The sequence below is a fragment of the Rhinoraja longicauda genome, chromosome 33, assembly GCF_053455715.1.
Source record: "Rhinoraja longicauda isolate Sanriku21f chromosome 33, sRhiLon1.1, whole genome shotgun sequence".
Taxonomy (NCBI): domain Eukaryota; kingdom Metazoa; phylum Chordata; class Chondrichthyes; order Rajiformes; family Arhynchobatidae; genus Rhinoraja; species Rhinoraja longicauda.
Window position 1 is genome coordinate 2271472 of NC_135985.1, and position 13688 is coordinate 2285159.

The window sequence follows — 13688 nt, forward strand, 5'->3', positions numbered from 1 at the left end:
TTCGGTTCTATTTCCTCCTACTCAGCAAATGAAGCAGCCCATCCCAGCATCACATAGAACATAGAACAGTGCAGCTCTGGAACAACAATGTTGGTGCCAAACATGATGCCTAGCTGAACTAATCTCATCTGCCTGTACATGATCCATATCTCTCTATTCCTTGCACTTCCATATGCCTATCTAAAAGCCTCTTGATCGGCACTATCGTATCTGCCTCCTCCACTACCCCTGGCAATGCGTTCCAGGCCCAAAATACTCCCATAAACTTGCCCCCCCAAGCCTTCATTAAACCTTCTCCATCTCACCTTATAGCTACGCCCTCTAGTGTTGAAAAATGTCCACCCTGAGAAAAAGGTTTTGATAAGTCTCCCCTTAATCTATGTCTCTCATAAGTATACCATGTAAATTCAGCATGTAGCAAGACCTGGACAACAGTTAGAGGTGGACTGAAATGTGTCAAATAATATTGGTGCCAGACAACATTCATCTCCAAGAAACCAGAGTCCAGCCATCTACACCTGACATCCAATGGAATGACCATCACTGAGAACTCCATCATCAATATCCTGGGGGATCACCAATGACCAGAAACACAACAGGCCTGGGCTATAAGGAGAGGTTGAACAGGCTAGGATTTTGTTCCTTGGAGAACAGGAGATTGAGGGGTAATATTTCAGAGGTGTATAACATCATGAGGGCATTTTATTTTCCTGTACGTCAGGTCTACTCCGCCATTCAATCATGGCTGATCTGTCATTCCCTCAAAACCCCATTCTCCTGCCTTCTCCCCATAACCCTTGACACCAGTACTAATCGAGATCTGTCAATCTCCACCTTAAAAATATTCATTAACTTGGCCTCTACAGCTGTCTGTGGTAATGAATCCCACAGATTTACCACCCTCTTACTAAAGAAATTCCTTCTCATTTTCCTATCTGTAGGTACATGCTTTTATTCTGAGGCTGTGGCCTCTGGTCCAAGACTCTCCCATTAGTGGAAACATCCTCTCCACATCCACTCTATCCAGGTCTTTCACTATTCGGTAAGTTTCAATGAGGTCCTTGTTCATCCCAATTGCATTGTGTAATTGTACAATTTCCTCAGCAATAGCCTATGTCTCAATATTTCTGAATATGGGCGGCATGGTGGCGCAGCGGTGAAGTTGCTCCTTGTAGCACCAGGGACCCGGGTTCAATCCTGACTTTGGGCGCTGTTTGTACGGAGTTTGTATGTTTTCTCTGTGACTGCATGGTTTTTCTGCAGGTGCTCCGGCTTCCTCCCACATCCCAAAGATTTGTAAGTTAATATGCCTCTATAAATTGTCCCCAGTATGTAGGACGGAACTTGTATACGGGTGATCACTGGTTGGCACGGACTCGGTGGACCGAAGGGCCTCTTTCCGCGCTGTATCTCTGAAACTCTGTATCTCTGTATCGGCAGCACGGTGGCGCAGCGGTAGAGTTGCTGCCTTACAGCGAATGCAGCGCCGGAGACTCAGGTTCGATCCTGACTACGGGCGCCGCCTGTACGGAGTTTGTACGTTCTCCCCGTGACCTGCGTGGGTTTTCTCCGAGATCTTCGGTTTCATCCCACACTCCAAAGACGTACAGGTATGTAGGTTGATTGACTGGGTAAATGTAAAAATTGTCCCTAGTGTGTGTAGGATTGTGTTAATGTGCGGGTCAAGACCTTTCCCCGAAACGTCACCCATTCCTTCTCTCCTGAGATGCTGCCGGACCTGCTGAGTTACTCCAGCATTTTGTGAATAAATACCTCCCATTCATAGTGTACTGATACATGTTAAAGGGAATAGCATTTAATGGAAGATAAAGTCCAGTAAAGTCCGATCAAAGATGGAATGAGTTGCCAGAGGAGGTATACGAGGCAAGGGCGATTACAACATTTAAGAAACAATTAAGAAACAATGAATGCAAGAATCGGACAGGTTGAGAGGGATGTGGGCCAAATGCAGGCAGGTGGGACTAGTGCAGATGGGTCACGTTGGTCAGTGTGGGCAAGTTGGGCCGAAGGGCCTATTTCCGTGCTGTATCATCATATCATATCATATCATATATATACAGCCGGAAACAGGCCTTTTCGGCCCACCAAGTCCGTATCACTCTAAGAAAATTTGAGGGTCTCCATGCTGTGACTTTCAATAAATTTTTTGAGGCAGAGATAGACAGGTTCTTGGTTAGTTTGGGTGTCAGGGGTTGAGAGAGAAAGGTATAGATCAGCCATGATTGAATGGCGGAGTGGACTTGATGGACCGAATGGCCTCATTCTGTTCGGATCACGTATGAATCGGTGAAAATAGCTGGCACTAATTTGACCAGGCAGATGGAGAAGGTATGACTAACTGTGGACGCTAAGGGGAGCTACAATGCTGTGGTTTATTGGGGAGGGAGGAGGAGGAGGAGGGTGGAGGGAGATGGTTTGGAACAGACTAGCTCTGGGGAGCTGCTGGCACTCGGTGAGTTATTGAGCCTCCGCTTACATTCTGTGTCTCGCCGCCTCACCTGACCTGCCTCGTCCCCAGAACCTGCGTTACTCCACCGGCTACTTTCCAAATGGGGGTCGGTGGTTTGTAGCCGACGTGGGGCGGTGCAGAGAGGCAAGAACTGGCCGCTGCTAACACACACAGAGAGAGAGAGACACAGAGAGGGGGCAGCGTCGCTTCTGCAAGATCCCAAAGGTATGCACATGGAAGATTGCAAACTTTGTTCTGCATTTAGACTCCTTGTTTTAATCTGCACAGATATTTCCAGGTGGAATTGTGGAGACGCACGCGAAGAAAAAATAATAATAATCTGGATTTAAATACATGTGTAGATATGTGAGTGGGTGAAAACAGGTTAGTGGATTGATACACGCCCCTGTTTCCTCGCTTGAGAAACAATCCTGGTTGGGTTTCATTGTACGGGCCACTTGCTCCTCATTGTTCTCAAACCGCGCTCCCCCAGTTGCAAATTGGACATTTTTGTTGTTGTGGGATGGGACAATTACTGGGGGTCAAGGGAGCCACAGAGATGTGTGTCGACAAGGTTTTGACTTGGGTGCAGACAGGAATGGGTGAAATGTTGCTTGGGTTTTCACCATGGCTCTGTCGGAGACCGACCCCACATCTTGTCCTCGCTGGAACAGACGCAGTCTAAAGCATGGCACAATGAAATCACGTTCATTATTCAGGTCGAGCATCGAAGAGTAATGTGCTGGGTCTGTTCATTCATCTCCTCCCCCCACTTTAGCTGCTTTTCCTGAAAATGACGGCTGGATTGTTTTATTTTGTCTTTCGTGGTGAAAGTCTGTGTGCCACTGGTTTATTTGTCGTGGGGGTAAACCCTCTTGTAGTCTCAGTGAATAGCACTTTCCCCACCACAACCCAATGAGAAGATTTGGTCACAAAGTGGGGGAATAGCTCAGGGTTACAACCCAGGCAGCATCTCTGGAGAAAAGGGGATAGGTGACATAATACTGGAGTAAATCAGAAATCTGAAGAAGGGTCTTGACCCAAAATGTCACCTACCCATGTTCGCCAGATATGCTGCCTGACCCTCTGAGATACTCAAGCACTTTGTGTCCTTTTGTGTATTAACCAGCATCTGCAGTTTATTCTTTCTAAAGAGTTGGTCCCTGACCCAGAGATGTTGAGCACAAGATCGAGGCAGCTGGAGTTGTTTAGTTTAGTATATTCTCAGGTGTTCTGAGGTACAGTGAAAAGCTTTTTGTTGCATGCTGTCCAGTCAGCGGATAGACAATACAGAATTACAATCGAGCCGTCCACAGTGTACAGATACAGGATGGAGGGAATAACGTTTAGGGTAAGATAAAGGCCGATTAAAGATAGTCCAAGGGTCTCCAATGAGGTAGATGATAGCTTAGGATTGCTCTCCAGTTGTTTATAGGGTGTGTAGGAAGGGGAAAAGGAACGGGTGATGTTTCAGGCCGAGACCTTTCTTTCAGACGGAGTCGGGGAGAGGAAAACTAAAGATATGGTGCCGGTTCAGTTGCCTGATTACAGCTGGGAAGAAACTGAAGGTGTGTGTTTTCACACTTCTGTACCTCTTGCCTGATGGGAGAGGGGAGAAGAGGGTGACCGGGGTGAGACTGGTCGTGAGTCTGGTGGTGGTATTGACTGGTAAAGGGAGGCTGTTGCTGTACACGAGGGGTCATGGGGCTGGTGGGGCAGGAGCCATGGGTTCTGATCCATATACATCATCAAACATCCAAAATAGGTTAGCAGATGCTGTGCAGATAGGTTGTTGCATCTACCACAGTGCACGATACTTCTGAAGTGCTTATAGAGTCATAGAGTGACACAGCGTGGAAACGGGCCCTTCGGCCCAACTTGCCCACACCAGCCAACGTGTCCCAGCTACACTAGTCCCACCTGCCTGCGTTTGGTCCATATCCCTCCAAACCTTGGATGGCATGGGTTTGATCCTGACTATGGGTGCTTGTCTGTCCAGAGTTTGTACGTTCTCCCCATGACCTGCGTGGGTTTTCTCCGAGATCTTCAGTTTCCTCCCACACTCCAAAGCCGTACGGGTTTGTAAGTTAATTGGCTTGGTTTTAATGTTAAAAAATTGTCCCTAGTCTGTAGGGTGGTGTTAGTGTGCGAGGATCACTGGTCAGTGCGGACTCAGTGGGCCGAAGGGCCTGTTTCCACGCTGTATCTCTAAAGTAAACTAAACACTATTAATGCTACGTGGAAACATTTTGCTTCCACTGTATTGTGAGCAGTTGAGAACTAATGTGCAATTGTACAAGTTGTTGGTGAGACCATACTTTTTTTTTTACAACATCCTATAATCCATCAAGGATTTGCATTCTGGCCTTCCATCACAGTGAGGAGGTGGCTGGAGGAGACTCACTGTGATGGATGTTTCTTTTTTTTGTTTTGTGTTGGTTTGTGGTTGTGTGAGTAATTGCTTATTTTATTGCTCTTATTGTTGGACTGTGGGTACGAAATCTCGTCCAAAAGACTTGGTTTTTTTTGGATGACAATAAAGGTAATTGTGATTCTGATTTTGCCATTGCTGGTTACTATGTATAGTTTTTTTTCCTATTCCATAAGTATATAAGGATATCCAAAAACTGATCCTGAAATTATTCCACAGGAAAGAGCGTTTGAACACTTAATCCCCCATATCCTGTCAGTGGTGATAACTGTTTCAATTCATGGATTAAAAGTTCTGCTGAAATTGCTGCACATTTGTGTTAAGGATCAGAATTGAGAATCTCTGCATTTTAAAGTTACTGCATTTTAAAGAACAAAACAAATATGATAAAGGGGAGGACATATGATTTAAAAATATATACATTGCTGGAGTAACTCAGTGGGTCTTAGTTTTAGAGATACTGCATGAAAACAGGCCCTTCAGCCCACCGAGTCTATGCCGACCAGTGATCCCTGTACACTAACACTATCCTACACACCCTAAGGACAATTTACAATTTTTACCGAAGCCAAATTAACCCACAAACCTGTACATCTTTGCAGTGTAGAAGGAAAATGGAGAAAACCCAGAGGGAGAAGGTACAAACTGTACAGACAGCACCCGTAGTCAGAATCAGACCCAGGTCTCTGGCGTTGTAAGACAGCAACTCTACCGCTGGCCACCCTGCCTCCCCTTTCAGGCTGCCTGACCTGCTGTTACTCCAGTACTTTGTCTTATTTTTGTAATCCCAGCAGCTGTAGTTTTAGTTTAAGAGTTACAGCACAAAAGCAGGCCCTTTAGTCCACCCGAGTCCATGCTGACCACCACTAGTTGATAAGTGGACATACGAAGAGAGGAGGAGAACTTCTTCAAAGTGGACATAAGTCTGAAGAAGGGTCTCGACCCGAAACGTCACCCATTCCTTCTCTCCTGAGATGTCGCCTGACCTGCTGAGTTACTCCAGCATTTTGTGAATAAATACCACTAGTTGATGGTCCATTCACAATAGTTCTATGTTGTCCCACTTTTTCACCCACTCCCTGCACACAAGGATTGGCATGTAGTTCACTTCAAGGTCACATCTTGTTGAGTCTCATTGTCTGTTACTCATTTTCACAGCTAACAATTGCCTGTTTCCTTTATCATTGTTACATTTTTGCATTTTTTCCATTCATTTGTTCTGTATCTCCCTATATACCACCCTGGTTTTTACCCAGAGAGTGTTGAATCTGTGGAATTCTCTGCCACTGAAAGCAGTGGAGGCCAATTCACTGGATGTTTACAAGAGAGAGTTAGATTTAGCTCTTTGGGCTAAGGGAATCGAGGGATATGGGGGGAAAAAGCTGGAATGCGATACTGATTTTGGATGATCTGCCATGATCATATTGAATGGTGGTGCTGACTCGAAGGGCCGAATGGCCTACTCATGCACCTATTTTCTATGATTCTATGACTCAAAACGTCACCTAGTCCATTACTCCAGAGATGCTGTTTGACCCGCTGAGTTGCTCCAGATTTTTGTGTCTATCTTTGGCATGTAGTTAGTTATACAGACAATGTTCCAATTAATGTCTTACTGTAAGAAAATACCCAGCACGTTTATCAGTGCAATAAGACTGTGAAGCTTGTGAGAATCTCCACTGATCAACCAGATAGATGTTACCTGTTGCTGCAGTGCAGACCTGCTTCAGGTTGGTTCCATGGTTGAGTCTCTCAAACAAAAGAAGTGATCACTTCAGTCAAGTTTTGATTTTAACAGGATAGGAGTGATGCACTAGAACAGAAAGGGGAGGGTGGAATGAATGGTGGGCACGGTGGCGCAGCGGTAGAGTTGCTGCCTTACAGCGCTTGCAGCGGCGGGGACACGAGTTCGATCCTGACTACGGGCGCTGTCTGTACGGAGTTTGTACGTTCACCCCGTGACCTGTGTGGGTTATCGCCGAGATCTTCGGTTTTCTCCCACACTCCAAAAACGTGCAGGTATGTAGGTAAATTGGCTTGGTATAAATATAAATTGTCCCTAGTGTGTTTAGGATAGTGTTAATGTGTGAGGATTGCTACTCGGTGGCCGAAGGGCCTGTTTCCATGCTGTATCTAAAATAAACTAATCTACACATAATACCTGTCGTCAGCACCTTACCCTTAGAGTATGAGGTTTGAGGCAGAAATTAGCTCTTGGCTTCAATTTTGCATGCACCATTATATTGCACCTGGTGTATGTGCCCAGGATCAGTTTATATTCCAGCACTCCCAAGCCTAAATAAAGGCCATTTCCTTGCAGAGTGCATTAAAAAATTTAATGAAGTTTAAATTAAAACTGACTGCAGCGTGTTCCAAAAAGATAGTTTAATTTTTGTTGTAATGTTTTGTTCCATTTGCTGCAAAATTGCTCTGATCCAGTGAATGTAGCAATCCATGCCAACTTGGTCGTGGTTCAGAGAACAATGAAAATGGCTGACATCTTTCCAAGGCCACATTTGTTCGATTGAGTTCTTAAGTCACAGGAGCAGAAGTAGGCCATTTGGACCATCAAGTCTACGCTGCCACTCAATCAAACGGGTGTCAGGGATTACGGGGAGAAGGCAGGAGAATGGGGTTGAGAGGGAAAAATAGATCAGCCATGATTAAATGGCGGAATAGACTTGGTGGGCCAAATGACCTCATTCTGCTCCTATAACTTATGAACGGCTGATGTATCTTTCTCTCCCAACCCTTTCTCTCCTAACCCTTGACACCTGTAATAATCAAACATCTGTCAATCTCCTCCTTAAAAATGCCCAATGACGGTGCCCACAGCCGTCTGTGGCAATGAATTCCACAGATTCACCACCCTCTGACTAATGAAATTTGCCCCCATCTCCTTTCTAAAGGTACATCATTTTATTCTGAGGCTGTGCCCTCTGGTCCTAGTCTCTCCCACTAGTGGAAACATCCTCTCCACATCCACTCTGTCCAGGCCGCTCACTATTCGGTAAGTTTCAATGAAGTCCCCCTTTGAGTTAGAAAGTCCCAGGTTCAGGGTCCATTCCAGAACCTTGAGACAGCATGAACACACAGCTTTTCGCGATAGCTTGGTACAGGTGATCAGTCTGAATTAGGGTCTCGACCCGAAACGTCACCCATTCCTTCCCTCCTGAGATGCTGCCTGACCTACTGAGTTACTCCAGCATTTTGTGCATAAATACCTTTGATTTGTACCAGCATCTGCAGTTATTTCCTTACACTCTTGGTACAGGTGATGATCATAATAAGCTTAAACCACAGCAAGCAGTCCAGGCTGAAGCTACAGAGTAGCATGCAGGGAGAGCTGTACTATTGGAGGAGCGGTCCTTGCATGCACGGGTTAACTGAGGTTCAATATCTCCTCGCGGGGAGATGTAGCAAATCTCATGGCAAGTCAAGCAAGTGAATTCTCTCTGGTTATTTTTATCACCGTTTGCTTTGTCACTTTCTCCGAGCTAACAATGATCTATGTAGGAAGGAACTGCAGATGCTGGTTTCAGCTGAAGATAGACACAAAAAGCTGGAGTAACTCAGCGAGACAGGCAGCATCTCTGGATAGAAGGAATAGGTGACGTTTCGGGTCAAGACCTTTCTTCAGACTGAGCGTTTTGGGTCGAGATGTAGTCTGAAGAAGGGTCTCGACCCATTCCTTCTCTCCAGAGATGCTGCCTGACCCGCTGAGTTACTCCAGCTTTTTGTGTCTAACCATGATATATTCTACATTTTCCTTGACCTGCATCTCTTTTGATGTCTTGTTTTCACACCTTACACGTCCTTATCTTGTGTCTCCCTTTCCCCTGACTTTCAGTCTGAAGAAGGGTCTCGATCCGAAACGTCACCCATTCCTTCTCTCCAGAGATGCTGCCTGTCCTGCTGAGTTACTCCAGCATTTTTGTCTATGTAAACCAGCATCTGCAGTTCCTTCCTACACAAAGTCTTGATCAATGTAGGGTGGCTGTGGGATGATGCCGTTAACAACTTTGCCCCTGTGCTTCTATCATTGGAACACCTCCTACATTGCACAAAATTCCTTCTTGTAGATATCCTGGAGTCCACGTTATATAGATGTGCAGGGTTTTATTTTTGCAGAAATCTGATGTTTACAGCATAGTTAGATGTGAATTAATATAGTCAAGGAGCTGTCAAAATATTGAGAATTTTTCGTGTTTGCATTTCAAATCATCTCAAATGAGCAGTTTTTATAAAAAGGCCTGAATAATTGAAGAAGATTAATGGCATATTAAAACTTAAATATAAAATATATAGAAGTATCATATTTGAACCTACGACTGAAAGTCCTTTGTAATAATTATTATCCTTTCATAACATGAGAGAGGTGAGAAATGTATTAAACAGGGAAATGTCCTGTCAATCACTGAGACCCAGGGGAATTGAAGACCAGATGATTGTCTGCCAAGTGCCGGTTTAACCAAGGGCTTTGGGGAGGAATTTCCAATTCTGAGCTGGAATTCTCTGGCCGTCACTCAATCAGAAAGAAATTATGGAACGAAATGGGACTTCAGACCCATACTGAAGATAGCCACACAGTGCTGGAGTAACTCAACGGGACAGGCAGCATCTCTGGAGAGAAGGAATGGGTGACCGTTCGGGGGGGGGGGTCGAGATCCTTGGTCTGAAGTAGGGTCTCGACCCCAAAAAAGTCACCTATTCCTTCTCTCTGGAGACGCTGCCTGACCCGCTGAGTTACTCCAGCATTTTGTGTCTATCTTCGGTGTAAACTAGCATCTGCAGTTCCTTCTTACACAAGGTAATTTATAATTTTGATTTAATCAAATCTGTTTTAATATATTAATTATTTAGTAGTCTCTAAATGCTTTTTTAAAAAAAGATCTCACCTTTTTAAATCAGTTTTAAATGTTTATTAAATTTTTATTAGTTCTTGAATGATTCTGAATGTCGCAATTGATTAAAAGATACAGCTTGGAAACGTGTGATCCAGCCCACCGAGCCCACGCCCGCCATCGATCACCCCTCCACGCTAGTTCCATGTTGTCTTACGTTTCCATCCACTTCCGACACACAAGGGGCAATTCAGAGAGACCAATTAACCTGTGTCTTTGGGCTGTGGGATGAGACTGGAGCAGCTGGAGCAGTGTACACTCCGCATAGACAGCGTCAGGATCGGACCACTCTGGCACTGTGAGGCAGCTGTGTGACACTGTGCTGCCCCTGGTTAGAAACATTGAGAATTCTCGACAGCTTTGACAGCTGACAAAGCTGATGGTGCGTTCAGTTGAGAGATGCAGGGCGGAGACGGGACGTATGTCCCACCGAGACTGCGCCCACGTATGGCCCACCGAGTCTGTGCCGCCCACCGATCCCCGTACACCCACCATTATCCTACACACCAGGGACAATTTCCTTTTTTTTTTTTTACTGAAGCCAATTAACTTACAAACCTGCACGTCTTTGGAGGGTGGGAGGAAACCAGAGCACCTGGGGAAAACCCACGCGGTCACAGGGAGAACGTACAAACTCCGTACAGACAGAACCCGTAGTCAGGATCGAACCCGGGTCTCTGGCGCTGTGAGGCAGCAACTCTACCGCTGTGCCACCGTGCTGCCCTACCTGGTGGAGCCAGATTTATTTCCTCTGTTTTCAGATGTCTAAATGGCCAGACTGCTTTGTCCACATGATGATCTTGCCACATGTGATGTCCTGGTAACATGAAGGGTTCTGGCACTCAGGGTTGTTAACTTTGGCAACAAATCAACAACAGGGCATCTACTTGGCTGTGGGTGCCTGTGCTTGATGGGTCAGTGATGCGTGTAACTGACTTAAGGCTGGTGGCAACCTCCTCCACAATGGTAGTTTTCACATCATCTTCATTAGCGAAAGTAGCGTATGACGTGATCTAAGCAGAGAAGGCCAGCTGACAATCTAATGGCATGAACAATGAATTCTCCCATTTTAGGCAACTTTGTGGGGAGAAGGCAGGAAATGGGATTAGGAGGCTGAGATCAGCCAGAATTGAATGGCAGAGTGGACGTGATGGGCCAAATGGTCTAATTCTACTCTTATAACTTGCGTACCTGTGAACTAACTTACAATCCCCGCCCCCCCCACCCTTTCCCAGTGCCCAACCTGTTCTGGCACCCATTTCTCTCCCGCCCCCCCCCCCCCTCCTCCTACCTCTATTCCTACCTCTAGCTTCACCAGTCACCTCTTGTATCCTTTATCTCAGCCTTTTTTGTCTTTTCACCTTTGGCGTTTGCCCAACCATCTGGCTCTCAATAACGCCCTTCACCTTCACCTTCACCTGTATCCACCTATCACTCGCCAGGCTTTGTTATGCCCCCAATAGACACAAAGTGCTGGAGTAACTCAGTGGGTTAGGCAGATCTCTGGAGAAACGGAACAGGTGATGTTTTGGGTCAGAACTCTTCTTCAGACTCTACCCCTCCTCTCTTCCAGTTCCAGTCCCCCCCCCCCCCCCCACCACCACAATTCATCTGAGGAAGAGTCACGACCTAACCATATTCTCCAGCAACACTGTCTGACCCACTGACTCCAGCACTTTGTCTTTTGTTTTTTAAATGGCATCTGCAGTTCCTCGTATCATAGAAACATAGAAAATAGGTGCAGGAGTAGGCCATTCGGCCCTTCAAGCCTGCACCGCCATTCAATATGATCATGGCTGATCATCCAGCTCAGTAACCTGTACCTGCCTTCTCTCCATACCCCCTGATCCCTTTAGCCACAAGGGCCACATCTAACTCCCTCTTAAATATAGCCAATGAACTGGCCTCAACTACCTTCTGTGGCAGAGAATTCCACAGACTCACCACTCTCTGTGTGAAGAAATGTTTTCTCATCTCGTTCCTAAAAGACTTCCCCCGTATCCTTAAGCTGTGACCCCTTGTCCTGGACTTCCCCAACATCGGGAACAATCTTCCCGCATCTAGCCTCTCCAACCCCTTAAGAATTTTATATGTTTCTATAAGATCCCCCCTCAGTCTTCTAAATTCCAGCGAGTACAAGCCTAGTCTATCCAGTCTTTCTTCATATGAAAGTCCCGCCATCCCAGGGATCAATCTGGTGAACCTTCTCTGTACTCCCTCTAAGGCAAGAACATTTTTCCTCAGATTAGGAGACCAAAACTGCACACAATACTCCAGGTGCGGTCTCACCAATGCCCTGTACAACTGCAGTAGAACCTCCCTGCTCCTAAACTCAAATCCTCTTGCTATGAATGCCAACATACCATTCATCAGTCATGATAGGCTACTTGGCTGACATCTGGTATTTGAAACCTATAACTAATTGTTAAAAAGAGAAAAGATAATGTCTTTGCTCTCTAACACATCCTCTGTTCGCATCTATTGTATCACATCTTTCCGATAATGTGGTTCCCAAAACTGCATGCACACAGATTTATAAAAGTAGTGGTCCATGTGCTGACTTGTGTGAAAAAAATTATTCCTTAATGCAAAAAAAAAACCTAATTTACCACAACCTATTGTTTTCTTTCACTTGGCCAATTTTCTATCCATGCTGCTGCTGCTGATATTTCCATGGATTCTATGGTCTTCCATCTTGATGACAAGCTTATTGCTCGGTCTAACACATTTAGATTTCTTTGCTGTTCCTTTTTATCCTTCTGTTCTCCTTTCCTCTGTATGTGTTTTTGACCAGAAGCATTAATGCCAGTGAAATATTCCTACTTGTATTGGGCGTTGAAATCTAACACTGCGGGTCAGGCAGCATCTCTGGAGAAGGGCAGCACGGAGGCTCAGCGGTAGAGTTGCTGAAGGCAGGAGAATGGGGTTAGGAGGGATAGATAGATCAGCCATGATTGAATGGCGCAGTAGATTTGATGGGCCGAATGGCCTAATTCTACTCTTATCACTGTGAGGTTATCCACTTTGGTGCCAAGAACAGGAAAGCAGACTATTATCTGAATGGTGGCCGATTAGGAGAAGGGGAGATGCAACGAGACCTGGGTGTCGTGGTACACCAGTCATTGAAAGTAGGCGTTCAGCTGCAGCAGGCAGTGAAGAAAGCGAATGGTATGTTGGCATTCATAGCGAGGAGATTTGAGTATAGGAGCAGGGAGGTTCTGCTGCAGTTGTACAGGGCATTAGTGAGACCACATCTGGAGTATTGCGTACAGTTTTGGTCTCCTAATCTGAGGAAAGACATTCTTGCCATAGAGGGAGTACAGAGAAGGTTCACCAGATTGATTCCTGGGATGGCAGGACTTTCATATGAAGAAAGACTGGATAGACTCGGCTTGTACTCACTGGAATTTAGAAGATTGAGGGGGGATCTTATAGAAACTTACAAAATTCTTAAGGGGTTGGACAGGCTAGATGCAGGAAGATTGTTCCCAATGTTGGGGAAGTCCAGAACAAGGGGTCACAGATTAAGGATAAAGTGGGAAGTCTTTTAGGACCGAGATGAGAAAGTTTTTTTTCACACAGAGAGTGGTGAATCTGTGGAATTCTCTGCCACAGAAGGTAGTTGAGGCCAGTTCATTGGCTATATTTAAGAGGGAGTTAGATGTGCTAACGAGATCAGGGGGTATGGAGAGAAGGCAGGTACAGGATACTGAGTTGGATGATCAGCCATGATCATATTGAATGGCGGTGCAGGCTCGAAGGGCCGAATGGCCTACTCCTGCACCTATTTTCTATGTTTCTATGTTTCTACGACCTTATGACCGTACAGCGCCAGAGACCTATGTTCAATCCTGACTACGGATGCTGCCTGCATGTAGTTTGT

At 45.6% G+C, this 13688-nt stretch overlaps 1 protein-coding gene across 1 annotated transcript in view; it reads left to right on the forward strand.

Moving 5' to 3' along the window:
* The first annotated feature begins 2440 nt into the window (after positions 1 to 2440).
* Positions 2441 to 13688, forward strand: part of sema4ba (sema domain, immunoglobulin domain (Ig), transmembrane domain (TM) and short cytoplasmic domain, (semaphorin) 4Ba) — a 207023-nt gene continuing 195775 nt past the window's right edge. Inside the window, exon 1 of the mRNA XM_078427032.1 lies at positions 2441 to 2695. The gene's annotated coding sequence lies outside the window, so the exon portion shown is untranslated. The remainder of the gene's footprint in view (positions 2696 to 13688) is intronic.